At 36.7% G+C, this 16,990-nt stretch overlaps 11 non-coding genes across 11 annotated transcripts; all 11 read left to right on the top strand.

The window, feature by feature from the left end:
* The first annotated feature begins 1,078 nt into the window (after positions 1 to 1,078).
* Positions 1,079 to 1,152, top strand: TRNAN-GUU (transfer RNA asparagine (anticodon GUU)). The gene has a single exon. It is a non-coding gene; the product is annotated as a tRNA-Asn (tRNA).
* Positions 1,153 to 2,246: 1,094 nt separating this feature from the next.
* TRNAN-GUU (transfer RNA asparagine (anticodon GUU)) lies at positions 2,247 to 2,320 on the top strand. The gene has a single exon. It is a non-coding gene; the product is annotated as a tRNA-Asn (tRNA).
* A 1,094-nt stretch (positions 2,321 to 3,414) lies between these two features.
* On the top strand, positions 3,415 to 3,488 carry TRNAN-GUU (transfer RNA asparagine (anticodon GUU)). Its single transcript has one exon. It is a non-coding gene; the product is annotated as a tRNA-Asn (tRNA).
* A 1,094-nt stretch (positions 3,489 to 4,582) lies between these two features.
* Positions 4,583 to 4,656, top strand: TRNAN-GUU (transfer RNA asparagine (anticodon GUU)). The gene has a single exon. It is a non-coding gene; the product is annotated as a tRNA-Asn (tRNA).
* Positions 4,657 to 5,749: 1,093 nt separating this feature from the next.
* Positions 5,750 to 5,823, top strand: TRNAN-GUU (transfer RNA asparagine (anticodon GUU)). The gene has a single exon. It is a non-coding gene; the product is annotated as a tRNA-Asn (tRNA).
* Positions 5,824 to 6,917: 1,094 nt separating this feature from the next.
* On the top strand, positions 6,918 to 6,991 carry TRNAN-GUU (transfer RNA asparagine (anticodon GUU)). Its single transcript has one exon. It is a non-coding gene; the product is annotated as a tRNA-Asn (tRNA).
* A 1,094-nt stretch (positions 6,992 to 8,085) lies between these two features.
* Positions 8,086 to 8,159, top strand: TRNAN-GUU (transfer RNA asparagine (anticodon GUU)). Its single transcript has one exon. It is a non-coding gene; the product is annotated as a tRNA-Asn (tRNA).
* A 1,093-nt stretch (positions 8,160 to 9,252) lies between these two features.
* TRNAN-GUU (transfer RNA asparagine (anticodon GUU)) lies at positions 9,253 to 9,326 on the top strand. Its single transcript has one exon. It is a non-coding gene; the product is annotated as a tRNA-Asn (tRNA).
* Positions 9,327 to 11,586: 2,260 nt separating this feature from the next.
* TRNAN-GUU (transfer RNA asparagine (anticodon GUU)) lies at positions 11,587 to 11,660 on the top strand. Its single transcript has one exon. It is a non-coding gene; the product is annotated as a tRNA-Asn (tRNA).
* Positions 11,661 to 13,920: 2,260 nt separating this feature from the next.
* On the top strand, positions 13,921 to 13,994 carry TRNAN-GUU (transfer RNA asparagine (anticodon GUU)). The gene has a single exon. It is a non-coding gene; the product is annotated as a tRNA-Asn (tRNA).
* A 1,093-nt stretch (positions 13,995 to 15,087) lies between these two features.
* On the top strand, positions 15,088 to 15,161 carry TRNAN-GUU (transfer RNA asparagine (anticodon GUU)). Its single transcript has one exon. It is a non-coding gene; the product is annotated as a tRNA-Asn (tRNA).
* The last annotated feature ends 1,829 nt before the right edge of the window (positions 15,162 to 16,990 follow it).

Raw genomic sequence — 16,990 nt, 5'->3', positions numbered from 1 at the left:
TCAAATTTTGCTGATCTTTAAGTAGACAAGTCAAAATTGCAAACCACCTTTTATGGTGTAGGGTACCTGGCCTTCTCTGATGCAATCAGAGTCATATTTGATTAAGTCATTTTATAAAAACAGGAAGCACAATTTAGCATTGGGGTTGCAGAGAAAAAAAATTATGCAGGCAGAGAAATCCAATTGAGTGATTAATCAGCTCTCCATTTTATGGCTTTATTTTTATGCTAACACATTTGCTCTCTGAAAAGTGTCCACAAAGCCAAGTCTCTGATTAACACCTTTGTAGGAATGGTTTTTCACCTATTACTGATTAAAACTTGCTTCATTGGAAAGGCAGCAAGATGCATCCTCATTACAATGTCCACTGAAATAATACAGGTTGACACCAGGAAACATAAACCTCACTGCATCCTTGCTGCTTTCTCAAGTGGGAATCTGTTTAATGTGAAAACCAGGTGATATCTAATCAGCACACAGGTAAGAAGTTAAGAAAATCTTTCTTTAAGGGTGAAGATGTTTCTCACAAAATCGTTGCCCCAATGCATCATTGAAATTCAAGATGGAAAGATGATTTTGAAATATCAATTGTACATTTTGCATTGCTCTTCTGGTGACAATGTAGCTTGTTTTTGTCAATTACCATTTCAGTAATAGGGTAAAGAAAATTAAGTGGATTTCTGAAAGAAAACAATGCTGTCAATATACTATTAAAACAAATTAAAATGTTAAAAGTTATTGTACTTTAAGTAAAAATAAAAGAGTCAAAATATCAATTCCAGTTTTGGAAGAATTTAATTAACAAAAAAATAAGTGCACATAGCAGAGGATGGTTTCGATCCACCAGCCTCTGGGTTATGGGCCCAGCACGCTTCCGCTGCGCCACTCTGCTGCTCATGTAAGTGTAAGAGATCCTGAAGTACTCACTCATCATGTGAAAGTACCAATGTGTTTCTTCGTTCGTCAATGGAAGAAAAATCTTGCAAAACTCTCCAGATTATTGCCTTTTTAACCTTTTTCTAGGAAACTTTCTAGATGAATGCTTTTTAGCCTTTGTCAGTACATGCTTTTGCAAGCTGTCTCTGTGGCGCAATCGGTTAGCGCATTCGGCTGTTAACCGAAAGGTTGGTGGTTCAATCCCACCCAGGGACGTAATTGGCCTTGTGATCAAATTTTGCTGATCTTTAAGTAGACAAGTCAAAATTGCAAACCACCTTTTATGGTGTAGGGTACCTGGCCTTCTCTGATGCAATCAGAGTCATATTTGATTAAGTCATTTTATAAAAAACAGGAAGCACAATTTAGCATTGGGGTTGCAGAGAAAAAAAATTATGCAGGCAGAGAAATCCAATTGAGTGATTAATCAGCTCTCCATTTTATGGCTTTATTTTTATGCTAACACATTTGCTCTCTGAAAAGTGTCCACAAAGCCAAGTCTCTGATTAACACCTTTGTAGGAATGGTTTTTCACCTATTACTGATTAAAACTTGCTTCATTGGAAAGGCAGCAAGATGCATCCTCATTACAATGTCCACTGAAATAATACAGGTTGACACCAGGAAACATAAACCTCACTGCATCCTTGCTGCTTTCTCAAGTGGGAATCTGTTTAATGTGAAAACCAGGTGATATCTAATCAGCACACAGGTAAGAAGTTAAGAAAATCTTTCTTTAAGGGTGAAGATGTTTCTCACAAAATCGTTGCCCCAATGCATCATTGAAATTCAAGATGGAAAGATGATTTTGAAATATCAATTGTACATTTTGCATTGCTCTTCTGGTGACAATGTAGCTTGTTTTTGTCAATTACCATTTCAGTAATAGGGTAAAGAAAATTAAGTGGATTTCTGAAAGAAAACAATGCTGTCAATATACTATTAAAACAAATTAAAATGTTAAAAGTTATTGTACTTTAAGTAAAAATAAAAGAGTCAAAATATCAATTCCAGTTTTGGAAGAATTTAATTAACAAAAAAATAAGTGCACATAGCAGAGGATGGTTTCGATCCACCAGCCTCTGGGTTATGGGCCCAGCACGCTTCCGCTGCGCCACTCTGCTGCTCATGTAAGTGTAAGAGATCCTGAAGTACTCACTCATCATGTGAAAGTACCAATGTGTTTCTTCGTTCGTCAATGGAAGAAAAATCTTGCAAAACTCTCCAGATTATTGCCTTTTTAACCTTTTTCTAGGAAACTTTCTAGATGAATGCTTTTTAGCCTTTGTCAGTACATGCTTTTGCAAGCTGTCTCTGTGGCGCAATCGGTTAGCGCATTCGGCTGTTAACCGAAAGGTTGGTGGTTCAATCCCACCCAGGGACGTAATTGGCCTTGTGATCAAATTTTGCTGATCTTTAAGTAGACAAGTCAAAATTGCAAACCACCTTTTATGGTGTAGGGTACCTGGCCTTCTCTGATGCAATCAGAGTCATATTTGATTAAGTCATTTTATAAAAAACAGGAAGCACAATTTAGCATTGGGGTTGCAGAGAAAAAAAATTATGCAGGCAGAGAAATCCAATTGAGTGATTAATCAGCTCTCCATTTTATGGCTTTATTTTTATGCTAACACATTTGCTCTCTGAAAAGTGTCCACAAAGCCAAGTCTCTGATTAACACCTTTGTAGGAATGGTTTTTCACCTATTACTGATTAAAACTTGCTTCATTGGAAAGGCAGCAAGATGCATCCTCATTACAATGTCCACTGAAATAATACAGGTTGACACCAGGAAACATAAACCTCACTGCATCCTTGCTGCTTTCTCAAGTGGGAATCTGTTTAATGTGAAAACCAGGTGATATCTAATCAGCACACAGGTAAGAAGTTAAGAAAATCTTTCTTTAAGGGTGAAGATGTTTCTCACAAAATCGTTGCCCCAATGCATCATTGAAATTCAAGATGGAAAGATGATTTTGAAATATCAATTGTACATTTTGCATTGCTCTTCTGGTGACAATGTAGCTTGTTTTTGTCAATTACCATTTCAGTAATAGGGTAAAGAAAATTAAGTGGATTTCTGAAAGAAAACAATGCTGTCAATATACTATTAAAACAAATTAAAATGTTAAAAGTTATTGTACTTTAAGTAAAAATAAAAGAGTCAAAATATCAATTCCAGTTTTGGAAGAATTTAATTAACAAAAAAATAAGTGCACATAGCAGAGGATGGTTTCGATCCACCGGCCTCTGGGTTATGGGCCCAGCACGCTTCCGCTGCGCCACTCTGCTGCTCACGTAAGTGTAAGAGATCCTGAAGTACTCACTCATCATGTGAAAGTACCAATGTGTTTATTCGTTCGTCAATGGAAGAAAAATCTTGCAAAACTCTCCAGATTATTGCCTTTTTAACCTTTTTCTAGGAAACTTTCTAGATGAATGCTTTTTAGCCTTTGTCAGTACATGCTTTTGCAAGCTGTCTCTGTGGCGCAATCGGTTAGCGCATTCGGCTGTTAACCGAAAGGTTGGTGGTTCAATCCCACCCAGGGACGTAATTGGCCTTGTGATCAAATTTTGCTGATCTTTAAGTAGACAAGTCAAAATTGCAAACCACCTTTTATGGTGTAGGGTACCTGGCCTTCTCTGATGCAATCAGAGTCATATTTGATTAAGTCATTTTATAAAAAACAGGAAGCACAATTTAGCATTGGGGTTGCAGAGAAAAAAAAATATGCAGGCAGAGAAATCCAATTGAGTGATTAATCAGCTCTCCATTTTATGGCTTTATTTTTATGCTAACACATTTGCTCTCTGAAAAGTGTCCACAAAGCCAAGTCTCTGATTAACACCTTTGTAGGAATGGTTTTTCACCTATTACTGATTAAAACTTGCTTCATTGGAAAGGCAGCAAGATGCATCCTCATTACAATGTCCACTGAAATAATACAGTTTGACACCAGGAAACATAAACCTCACTACATCCTTGCTGCTTTCTCAAGTGTGAATCTGTTTAATGTGAAAACCAGGTGATATCTAATCAGCACACAGGTAAGAAGTTAAGAAAATCTTTCTTTAAGGGTGAAGATGTTTCTCGCAAAATCATTGCCCCAATGCATCATTGAAATTCAAGATGGAAAGATGATTTTGAAATATCAATTGTACATTTTGCATTGCACTTCTGGTGACAATGTAGCTTGTTTTTGTCAATTACCATTTCAGTAATAGGGTAAAGAAAATTAAGTGGATTTCTGAAAGAAAACAATGCTGTCAATATACTATTAAAACAAATTAAAATGTTAAAAGTTATTGTACTTTAAGTAAAAATAAAAGAGTCAAAATATCAATTCCAGTTTTGGAAGAATTTAATTAACAAAAAAATAAGTGCACATAGCAGAGGATGGTTTTGATCCACCGGCCTCTGGGTTATGGGCCCAGCACGCTTCCGCTGCGCCACTCTGCTGCTCATGTAAGTGTAAGAGATCCTGAAGTACTCACTCATCATGTGAAAGTACCAATGTGTTTCTTCGTTGGTCAATGGAAGAAAAATCTTGCAAAACTCTCCAGATTATTGCCTTTTTAACCTTTTTCTAGGAAACTTTCTAGATGAATGCTTTTTAGCCTTTGTCAGTACATGCTTTTGCAAGCTGTCTCTGTGGCGCAATCGGTTAGCGCATTCGGCTGTTAACCGAAAGGTTGGTGGTTCAATCCCACCCAGGGACGTAATTGACCTTGTGATCAAATTTTGCTGATCTTTAAGTAGACAAGTCAAAATTGCAAACCACCTTTTATGGTGTAGGGTACCTGGCCTTCTCTGATGCAATCAGAGTCATATTTGATTAAGTCATTTTATAAAAACAGGAAGCACAATTTAGCATTGGGGTTGCAGAGAAAAAAAATTATGCAGGCAGAGAAATCCAATTGAGTGATTAATCAGCTCTCCATTTTATGGCTTTATTTTTATGCTAACACATTTGCTCTCTGAAAAGTGTCCACAAAGCCAAGTCTCTGATTAACACCTTTGTAGGAATGGTTTTTCACCTATTACTGATTAAAACTTGCTTCATTGGAAAGGCAGCAAGATGCATCCTCATTACAATGTCCACTGAAATAATACAGGTTGACACCAGGAAACATAAACCTCACTGCATCCTTGCTGCTTTCTCAAGTGGGAATCTGTTTAATGTGAAAACCAGGTGATATCTAATCAGCACACAGGTAAGAAGTTAAGAAAATCTTTCTTTAAGGGTGAAGATGTTTCTCACAAAATCGTTGCCCCAATGCATCATTGAAATTCAAGATGGAAAGATGATTTTGAAATATCAATTGTACATTTTGCATTGCTCTTCTGGTGACAATGTAGCTTGTTTTTGTCAATTACCATTTCAGTAATAGGGTAAAGAAAATTAAGTGGATTTCTGAAAGAAAACAATGCTGTCAATATACTATTAAAACAAATTAAAATGTTAAAAGTTATTGTACTTTAAGTAAAAATAAAAGAGTCAAAATATCAATTCCAGTTTTGGAAGAATTTAATTAACAAAAAAATAAGTGCACATAGCAGAGGATGGTTTCGATCCACCAGCCTCTGGGTTATGGGCCCAGCACGCTTCCGCTGCGCCACTCTGCTGCTCATGTAAGTGTAAGAGATCCTGAAGTACTCACTCATCATGTGAAAGTACCAATGTGTTTCTTCGTTCGTCAATGGAAGAAAAATCTTGCAAAACTCTCCAGATTATTGCCTTTTTAACCTTTTTCTAGGAAACTTTCTAGATGAATGCTTTTTAGCCTTTGTCAGTACATGCTTTTGCAAGCTGTCTCTGTGGCGCAATCGGTTAGCGCATTCGGCTGTTAACCGAAAGGTTGGTGGTTCAATCCCACCCAGGGACGTAATTGGCCTTGTGATCAAATTTTGCTGATCTTTAAGTAGACAAGTCAAAATTGCAAACCACCTTTTATGGTGTAGGGTACCTGGCCTTCTCTGATGCAATCAGAGTCATATTTGATTAAGTCATTTTATAAAAAACAGGAAGCACAATTTAGCATTGGGGTTGCAGAGAAAAAAAATTATGCAGGCAGAGAAATCCAATTGAGTGATTAATCAGCTCTCCATTTTATGGCTTTATTTTTATGCTAACACATTTGCTCTCTGAAAAGTGTCCACAAAGCCAAGTCTCTGATTAACACCTTTGTAGGAATGGTTTTTCACCTATTACTGATTAAAACTTGCTTCATTGGAAAGGCAGCAAGATGCATCCTCATTACAATGTCCACTGAAATAATACAGGTTGACACCAGGAAACATAAACCTCACTGCATCCTTGCTGCTTTCTCAAGTGGGAATCTGTTTAATGTGAAAACCAGGTGATATCTAATCAGCACACAGGTAAGAAGTTAAGAAAATCTTTCTTTAAGGGTGAAGATGTTTCTCACAAAATCGTTGCCCCAATGCATCATTGAAATTCAAGATGGAAAGATGATTTTGAAATATCAATTGTACATTTTGCATTGCTCTTCTGGTGACAATGTAGCTTGTTTTTGTCAATTACCATTTCAGTAATAGGGTAAAGAAAATTAAGTGGATTTCTGAAAGAAAACAATGCTGTCAATATACTATTAAAACAAATTAAAATGTTAAAAGTTATTGTACTTTAAGTAAAAATAAAAGAGTCAAAATATCAATTCCAGTTTTGGAAGAATTTAATTAACAAAAAAATAAGTGCACATAGCAGAGGATGGTTTCGATCCACCGGCCTCTGGGTTATGGGCCCAGCACGCTTCCGCTGCGCCACTCTGCTGCTCACGTAAGTGTAAGAGATCCTGAAGTACTCACTCATCATGTGAAAGTACCAATGTGTTTATTCGTTCGTCAATGGAAGAAAAATCTTGCAAAACTCTCCAGATTATTGCCTTTTTAACCTTTTTCTAGGAAACTTTCTAGATGAATGCTTTTTAGCCTTTGTCAGTACATGCTTTTGCAAGCTGTCTCTGTGGCGCAATCGGTTAGCGCATTCGGCTGTTAACCGAAAGGTTGGTGGTTCAATCCCACCCAGGGACGTAATTGGCCTTGTGATCAAATTTTGCTGATCTTTAAGTAGACAAGTCAAAATTGCAAACCACCTTTTATGGTGTAGGGTACCTGGCCTTCTCTGATGCAATCAGAGTCATATTTGATTAAGTCATTTTATAAAAAACAGGAAGCACAATTTAGCATTGGGGTTGCAGAGAAAAAAAAATATGCAGGCAGAGAAATCCAATTGAGTGATTAATCAGCTCTCCATTTTATGGCTTTATTTTTATGCTAACACATTTGCTCTCTGAAAAGTGTCCACAAAGCCAAGTCTCTGATTAACACCTTTGTAGGAATGGTTTTTCACCTATTACTGATTAAAACTTGCTTCATTGGAAAGGCAGCAAGATGCATCCTCATTACAATGTCCACTGAAATAATACAGTTTGACACCAGGAAACATAAACCTCACTACATCCTTGCTGCTTTCTCAAGTGTGAATCTGTTTAATGTGAAAACCAGGTGATATCTAATCAGCACACAGGTAAGAAGTTAAGAAAATCTTTCTTTAAGGGTGAAGATGTTTCTCGCAAAATCATTGCCCCAATGCATCATTGAAATTCAAGATGGAAAGATGATTTTGAAATATCAATTGTACATTTTGCATTGCACTTCTGGTGACAATGTAGCTTGTTTTTGTCAATTACCATTTCAGTAATAGGGTAAAGAAAATTAAGTGGATTTCTGAAAGAAAACAATGCTGTCAATATACTATTAAAACAAATTAAAATGTTAAAAGTTATTGTACTTTAAGTAAAAATAAAAGAGTCAAAATATCAATTCCAGTTTTGGAAGAATTTAATTAACAAAAAAATAAGTGCACATAGCAGAGGATGGTTTTGATCCACCGGCCTCTGGGTTATGGGCCCAGCACGCTTCCGCTGCGCCACTCTGCTGCTCATGTAAGTGTAAGAGATCCTGAAGTACTCACTCATCATGTGAAAGTACCAATGTGTTTCTTCGTTGGTCAATGGAAGAAAAATCTTGCAAAACTCTCCAGATTATTGCCTTTTTAACCTTTTTCTAGGAAACTTTCTAGATGAATGCTTTTTAGCCTTTGTCAGTACATGCTTTTGCAAGCTGTCTCTGTGGCGCAATCGGTTAGCGCATTCGGCTGTTAACCGAAAGGTTGGTGGTTCAATCCCACCCAGGGACGTAATTGACCTTGTGATCAAATTTTGCTGATCTTTAAGTAGACAAGTCAAAATTGCAAACCACCTTTTATGGTGTAGGGTACCTGGCCTTCTCTGATGCAATCAGAGTCATATTTGATTAAGTCATTTTATAAAAACAGGAAGCACAATTTAGCATTGGGGTTGCAGAGAAAAAAAATTATGCAGGCAGAGAAATCCAATTGAGTGATTAATCAGCTCTCCATTTTATGGCTTTATTTTTATGCTAACACATTTGCTCTCTGAAAAGTGTCCACAAAGCCAAGTCTCTGATTAACACCTTTGTAGGAATGGTTTTTCACCTATTACTGATTAAAACTTGCTTCATTGGAAAGGCAGCAAGATGCATCCTCATTACAATGTCCACTGAAATAATACAGGTTGACACCAGGAAACATAAACCTCACTGCATCCTTGCTGCTTTCTCAAGTGGGAATCTGTTTAATGTGAAAACCAGGTGATATCTAATCAGCACACAGGTAAGAAGTTAAGAAAATCTTTCTTTAAGGGTGAAGATGTTTCTCACAAAATCGTTGCCCCAATGCATCATTGAAATTCAAGATGGAAAGATGATTTTGAAATATCAATTGTACATTTTGCATTGCTCTTCTGGTGACAATGTAGCTTGTTTTTGTCAATTACCATTTCAGTAATAGGGTAAAGAAAATTAAGTGGATTTCTGAAAGAAAACAATGCTGTCAATATACTATTAAAACAAATTAAAATGTTAAAAGTTATTGTACTTTAAGTAAAAATAAAAGAGTCAAAATATCAATTCCAGTTTTGGAAGAATTTAATTAACAAAAAAATAAGTGCACATAGCAGAGGATGGTTTCGATCCACCGGCCTCTGGGTTATGGGCCCAGCACGCTTCCGCTGCGCCACTCTGCTGCTCATGTAAGTGTAAGAGATCCTGAAGTACTCACTCATCATGTGAAAGTACCAATGTGTTTCTTCGTTCGTCAATGGAAGAAAAATCTTGCAAAACTCTCCAGATTATTGCCTTTTTAACCTTTTTCTAGGAAACTTTCTAGATGAATGCTTTTTAGCCTTTGTCAGTACATGCTTTTGCAAGCTGTCTCTGTGGCGCAATCGGTTAGCGCATTCGGCTGTTAACCGAAAGGTTGGTGGTTCAATCCCACCCAGGGACGTAATTGGCCTTGTGATCAAATTTTGCTGATATTTAAGTAGACAAGTCAAAATTGCAAACCACCTTTTATGGTGTAGGGTACCTGGCCTTCTCTGATGCAATCAGAGTCAGATTTGATTAAGTCATTTTATAAAAAACAGGAAGCACAATTTAGCATGGGGTTGCAGAGAAAAAAAAATATGCAGGCAGAGAAATCCAATTGAGTGATTAATCAGCTCTCCATTTTATGGCTTTATTTTTATGCTAACACATTTGCTCTCTGAAAAGTGTCCACAAAGGCAAGTCTCTGATTAACACCTTTGTAGGAATGGTTTTTCACCTATTACTGATTAAAACTTGCTTCATTGGAAAGGCAGCAAGATGCATCCTCATTACAATGTCCACTGAAATAATACAGTTTGACACCAGGAAACATAAACCTCACTGCATCCTTGCTGCTTTCTCAAGTGTGAATCTGTTTAATGTGAAAACCAGGTGATATCTAATCAGCACACAGGTAAGAAGTTAAGAAAATCTTTCTTTAAGGGTGAAGATGTTTCTCACAAAATCGTTGCCCCAATGCATCATTGAAATTCAAGATGGAAAGATGATTTTGAAATATCAATTGTACATTTTGCATTGCACTTCTGGTGACAATGTAGCTTGTTTTTGTCAATTACCATTTCAGTAATAGGGTAAAGAAAATTAAGTGGATTTCTGAAAGAAAACAATGCTGTCAATATACTATTAAAACAAATTAAAATGTTAAAAGTTATTGTACTTTAAGTAAAAATAAAAGAGTCAAAATATCAATTCCAGTTTTGGAATAATTTAATTAACAAAAAAATAAGTGCACATAGCAGAGGATGGTTTCGATCCACCGACCTCTGGGTTATGGGCCCAGCACGCTTCCGCTGCGCCACTCTGCTGCTCACGTAAGTGTTAGAGATCCTGAAGTACTCACTCATCATGTGAAAGTACCAATGTGTTTCTTCGTTGGTCAATGGAAGAAAAATCTTGCAAAACTCTCCAGATTATTGCCTTTTTAACCTTTTTCTAGGAAACTTTCTAGATGAATGCTTTTTAGCCTTTGTTAGTACATGCTTTTGCAAGTTGTCTCTATGGTGCAATCAGTTAGCGCATTCGGCTGTTAACCGAAAGGCTGGTGGTTCAATACCACCCAGGGACGTAATTGACCTTGTGATCAAATTTTGCTGATCTTTAAGTAGACAAGTCAAAATTTCAAACCACCTCTTATAGTGTAGGGTACCTGGCCTTCTCTGATGCAATCAGAGTCTGATTTGATTAAGTCATTTTATAAAAAACAGGAAGCACAATTTAGCATGGGGTTGCAGAGAAAAAAAATTATGCAGGCAGAGAAATCCAATTGAGTGATTAATCAGCTCTCCATTTTATGGCTTTATTTTTATGCTAACACATTTGCTCTCTGAAAAGTGTCCACAAAGCCAAGTCTCTGATTAACACCTTTGTAGGAATGGTTTTTCACCTATTACTGATTAAAACTTGCTTCATTGGAAAGGCAGCAAGATGCATCCTCATTACAATGTCCACTGAAATAATACAGGTTGACACCAGGAAACATAAACCTCACTGCATCCTTGCTTCTTTCTCAAGTGGGAATCTGTTTAATGTGAAAACCAGGTGATATCTAATCAGCACACAGGTAAGTATTTAAGATAATCTTTCTTTAAGGGTGAAGATGTTTCTCACAAAATCGTTGCCCCAATGCATCATTGAAATTCAAGATGGAAAGATGATTTTGAAATATCAATTGTACATTTTGCATTGCTCTTCTGGTGACAATGTAGCTTGTTTTTGTCAATTACCATTTCAGTAATAGGGTAAAGAAAATTAAGTGGATTTCTGAAAGAAAACAATACTGTCAATATACTATTAAAAAAAATTAAACTGTTAAAAGTTATTGTACTTTAAGTAAAAATAAAAGAGTCAAAATATCAATTCCAGTTTTGGAAGAATTTAATTAACAAAAAAATAAGTGCACATAGCAGAGGATGGTTTCGATCCACCGGCCTCTGGGTTATGGGCCCAGCACGCTTCCGCTGCGCCACTCTGCTGCTCACGTAAGTGTAAGAGATCCTGAAGTACTCACTCATCATGTGAAAGTACCAATGTGTTTCTTCGTTGGTCAATGGAAGAAAAATCTTGCAAAACTCTCCAGATTATTGCCTTTTTAACCTTTTTCTAGGAAACTTTCTAGATGAATGCTTTTTAGCCTTTGTCAGTACATGCTTTTGCAAGCTGTCTCTGTGGCGCAATCGGTTAGCGCATTCGGCTGTTAACCGAAAGGTTGGTGGTTCAATCCCACCCAGGGACGTAATTGGCCTTGTGATCAAATTTTGCTGATATTTAAGTAGACAAGTCAAAATTGCAAACCACCTTTTATGGTGTAGGGTACCTGGCCTTCTCTGATGCAATCAGAGTCAGATTTGATTAAGTCATTTTATAAAAAACAGGAAGCACAATTTAGCATGGGGTTGCAGAGAAAAAAAAATATGCAGGCAGAGAAATCCAATTGAGTGATTAATCAGCTCTCCATTTTATGGCTTTATTTTTATGCTAACACATTTGCTCTCTGAAAAGTGTCCACAAAGGCAAGTCTCTGATTAACACCTTTGTAGGAATGGTTTTTCACCTATTACTGATTAAAACTTGCTTCATTGGAAAGGCAGCAAGATGCATCCTCATTACAATGTCCACTGAAATAATACAGTTTGACACCAGGAAACATAAACCTCACTGCATCCTTGCTGCTTTCTCAAGTGTGAATCTGTTTAATGTGAAAACCAGGTGATATCTAATCAGCACACAGGTAAGAAGTTAAGAAAATCTTTCTTTAAGGGTGAAGATGTTTCTCACAAAATCGTTGCCCCAATGCATCATTGAAATTCAAGATGGAAAGATGATTTTGAAATATCAATTGTACATTTTGCATTGCACTTCTGGTGACAATGTAGCTTGTTTTTGTCAATTACCATTTCAGTAATAGGGTAAAGAAAATTAAGTGGATTTCTGAAAGAAAACAATGCTGTCAATATACTATTAAAACAAATTAAAATGTTAAAAGTTATTGTACTTTAAGTAAAAATAAAAGAGTCAAAATATCAATTCCAGTTTTGGAAGAATTTAATTAACAAAAAAATAAGTGCACATAGCAGAGGATGGTTTCGATCCACCGACCTCTGGGTTATGGGCCCAGCACGCTTCCGCTGCGCCACTCTGCTGCTCACGTAAGTGTTAGAGATCCTGAAGTACTCACTCATCATGTGAAAGTACCAATGTGTTTCTTCGTTGGTCAATGGAAGAAAAATCTTGCAAAACTCTCCAGATTATTGCCTTTTTAACCTTTTTCTAGGAAACTTTCTAGATGAATGCTTTTTAGCCTTTGTTAGTACATGCTTTTGCAAGTTGTCTCTATGGTGCAATCGGTTAGCGCATTCGGCTGTTAACCGAAAGGCTGGTGGTTCAATACCACCCAGGGACGTAATTGACCTTGTGATCAAATTTTGCTGATCTTTAAGTAGACAAGTCAAAATTTCAAACCACCTCTTATAGTGTAGGGTACCTGGCCTTCTCTGATGCAATCAGAGTCTGATTTGATTAAGTCATTTTATAAAAAACAGGAAGCACAATTTAGCATGGGGTTGCAGAGAAAAAAAATTATGCAGGCAGAGAAATCCAATTGAGTGATTAATCAGCTCTCCATTTTATGGCTTTATTTTTATGCTAACACATTTGCTCTCTGAAAAGTGTCCACAAAGCCAAGTCTCTGATTAACACCTTTGTAGGAATGGTTTTTCACCTATTACTGATTAAAACTTGCTTCATTGGAAAGGCAGCAAGATGCATCCTCATTACAATGTCCACTGAAATAATACAGGTTGACACCAGGAAACATAAACCTCACTGCATCCTTGCTTCTTTCTCAAGTGGGAATCTGTTTAATGTGAAAACCAGGTGATATCTAATCAGCACACAGGTAAGTATTTAAGATAATCTTTCTTTAAGGGTGAAGATGTTTCTCACAAAATCGTTGCCCCAATGCATCATTGAAATTCAAGATGGAAAGATGATTTTGAAATATCAATTGTACATTTTGCATTGCTCTTCTGGTGACAATGTAGCTTGTTTTTGTCAATTACCATTTCAGTAATAGGGTAAAGAAAATTAAGTGGATTTCTGAAAGAAAACAATACTGTCAATATACTATTAAAAAAAATTAAACTGTTAAAAGTTATTGTACTTTAAGTAAAAATAAAAGAGTCAAAATATCAATTCCAGTTTTGGAAGAATTTAATTAACAAAAAAATAAGTGCACATAGCAGAGGATGGTTTCGATCCACCGGCCTCTGGGTTATGGGCCCAGCACGCTTCCGCTGCGCCACTCTGCTGCTCACGTAAGTGTAAGAGATCCTGAAGTACTCACTCATCATGTGAAAGTACCAATGTGTTTCTTCGTTGGTCAATGGAAGAAAAATCTTGCAAAACTCTCCAGATTATTGCCTTTTTAACCTTTTTCTAGGAAACTTTCTAGATGAATGCTTTTTAGCCTTTGTCAGTACATGCTTTTGCAAGCTGTCTCTGTGGCGCAATCGGTTAGCGCATTCGGCTGTTAACCGAAAGGTTGGTGGTTCAATCCCACCCAGGGACGTAATTGACCTTGTGATCAAATTTTGCTGATCTTTAAGTAGACAAGTCAAAATTGCAAACCACCTTTTATGGTGTAGGGTACCTGGCCTTCTCTGATGCAATCAGAGTCATATTTGATTAAGTCATTTTATAAAAACAGGAAGCACAATTTAGCATTGGGGTTGCAGAGAAAAAAAATTATGCAGGCAGAGAAATCCAATTGAGTGATTAATCAGCTCTCCATTTTATGGCTTTATTTTTATGCTAACACATTTGCTCTCTGAAAAGTGTCCACAAAGCCAAGTCTCTGATTAACACCTTTGTAGGAATGGTTTTTCACCTATTACTGATTAAAACTTGCTTCATTGGAAAGGCAGCAAGATGCATCCTCATTACAATGTCCACTGAAATAATACAGGTTGACACCAGGAAACATAAACCTCACTGCATCCTTGCTGCTTTCTCAAGTGGGAATCTGTTTAATGTGAAAACCAGGTGATATCTAATCAGCACACAGGTAAGAAGTTAAGAAAATCTTTCTTTAAGGGTGAAGATGTTTCTCACAAAATCGTTGCCCCAATGCATCATTGAAATTCAAGATGGAAAGATGATTTTGAAATATCAATTGTACATTTTGCATTGCTCTTCTGGTGACAATGTAGCTTGTTTTTGTCAATTACCATTTCAGTAATAGGGTAAAGAAAATTAAGTGGATTTCTGAAAGAAAACAATGCTGTCAATATACTATTAAAACAAATTAAAATGTTAAAAGTTATTGTACTTTAAGTAAAAATAAAAGAGTCAAAATATCAATTCCAGTTTTGGAAGAATTTAATTAACAAAAAAATAAGTGCACATAGCAGAGGATGGTTTCGATCCACCAGCCTCTGGGTTATGGGCCCAGCACGCTTCCGCTGCGCCACTCTGCTGCTCATGTAAGTGTAAGAGATCCTGAAGTACTCACTCATCATGTGAAAGTACCAATGTGTTTCTTCGTTCGTCAATGGAAGAAAAATCTTGCAAAACTCTCCAGATTATTGCCTTTTTAACCTTTTTCTAGGAAACTTTCTAGATGAATGCTTTTTAGCCTTTGTCAGTACATGCTTTTGCAAGCTGTCTCTGTGGCGCAATCGGTTAGCGCATTCGGCTGTTAACCGAAAGGTTGGTGGTTCAATCCCACCCAGGGACGTAATTGGCCTTGTGATCAAATTTTGCTGATCTTTAAGTAGACAAGTCAAAATTGCAAACCACCTTTTATGGTGTAGGGTACCTGGCCTTCTCTGATGCAATCAGAGTCATATTTGATTAAGTCATTTTATAAAAAACAGGAAGCACAATTTAGCATTGGGGTTGCAGAGAAAAAAAAATATGCAGGCAGAGAAATCCAATTGAGTGATTAATCAGCTCTCCATTTTATGGCTTTATTTTTATGCTAACACATTTGCTCTCTGAAAAGTGTCCACAAAGCCAAGTCTCTGATTAACACCTTTGTAGGAATGGTTTTTCACCTATTACTGATTAAAACTTGCTTCATTGGAAAGGCAGCAAGATGCATCCTCATTACAATGTCCACTGAAATAATACAGGTTGACACCAGGAAACATAAACCTCACTGCATCCTTGCTGCTTTCTCAAGTGGGAATCTGTTTAATGTGAAAACCAGGTGATATCTAATCAGCACACAGGTAAGAAGTTAAGAAAATCTTTCTTTAAGGGTGAAGATGTTTCTCACAAAATCGTTGCCCCAATGCATCATTGAAATTCAAGATGGAAAGATGATTTTGAAATATCAATTGTACATTTTGCATTGCTCTTCTGGTGACAATGTAGCTTGTTTTTGTCAATTACCATTTCAGTAATAGGGTAAAGAAAATTAAGTGGATTTCTGAAAGAAAACAATGCTGTCAATATACTATTAAAACAAATTAAAATGTTAAAAGTTATTGTACTTTAAGTAAAAATAAAAGAGTCAAAATATCAATTCCAGTTTTGGAAGAATTTAATTAACAAAAAAATAAGTGCACATAGCAGAGGATGGTTTCGATCCACCGACCTCTGGATTATGGGCCCAGCACGCTTCCGCTGCGCCACTCTGCTGCCCACGTAAGTGTCAGAGATCCTGAAGTACTCACTCATCATGTGAAAGTACCAATGTGTTTCTTCGTTGGTCAATGGAAGAAAAATCTTGCAAAACTCTCCAGATTATTGCCTTTTTAACCTTTTTCTAGGAAACTTTCTAGATGAATGCTTTTTAGCCTTTGTTAGTACATGCTTTTGCAAGTTGTCTCTGTGGTGCAATCGGTTAGCGCATTCGGCTGTTAACCGAAAGGCTGGTGTTTCAATACCACCCAGGGACGTAATTGACCTTGTGATCAAATTTTGCTGATCTTTAAGTAGACAAGTCAAAATTTCAAACCACCTCTTATAGTGTAGGGTACCTGGCCTTCTCTGATGCAATCAGAGTCAGATTTGATTAAGTCATTTTATAAAAAACAGGAAGCACAATTTAGCATGGGGTTGCAGAGAAAAAAAAATATGCAGGCAGAGAAATCCAATTGAGTGATTAATCAGCTCTCCATTTTATGGCTTTATTTTTATGCTAACACATTTGCTCTCTGAAAAGTGTCCACAAAGGCAAGTCTCTGATTAACACCTTTGTAGGAATGGTTTTTCACCTATTACTGATTAAAACTTGCTTCATTGGAAAGGCAGCAAGATGCATCCTCATTACAATGTCCACTGAAATAATACAGTTTGACACCAGGAAACATAAACCTCACTGCATCCTTGCTGCTTTCTCAAGTGTGAATCTGTTTAATGTGAAAACCAGGTGATATCTAATCAGCACACAGGTAAGAAGTTAAGAAAATCTTTCTTTAAGGGTGAAGATGTTTCTCACAAAATCGTTGCCCCAATGCATCATTGAAATTCAAGATGGAAAGATGATTTTGAAATATCAATTGTACATTTTGCATTGCACTTCTGGTGACAATGTAGCTTGTTTTTGTCAATTACCAT

This window comes from Pseudophryne corroboree, chromosome 4, assembly GCF_028390025.1.
Source record: "Pseudophryne corroboree isolate aPseCor3 chromosome 4, aPseCor3.hap2, whole genome shotgun sequence".
In the NCBI taxonomy this organism is placed as follows: domain Eukaryota; kingdom Metazoa; phylum Chordata; class Amphibia; order Anura; family Myobatrachidae; genus Pseudophryne; species Pseudophryne corroboree.
This window is presented reverse-complemented; position numbering and strand designations above follow the sequence as displayed.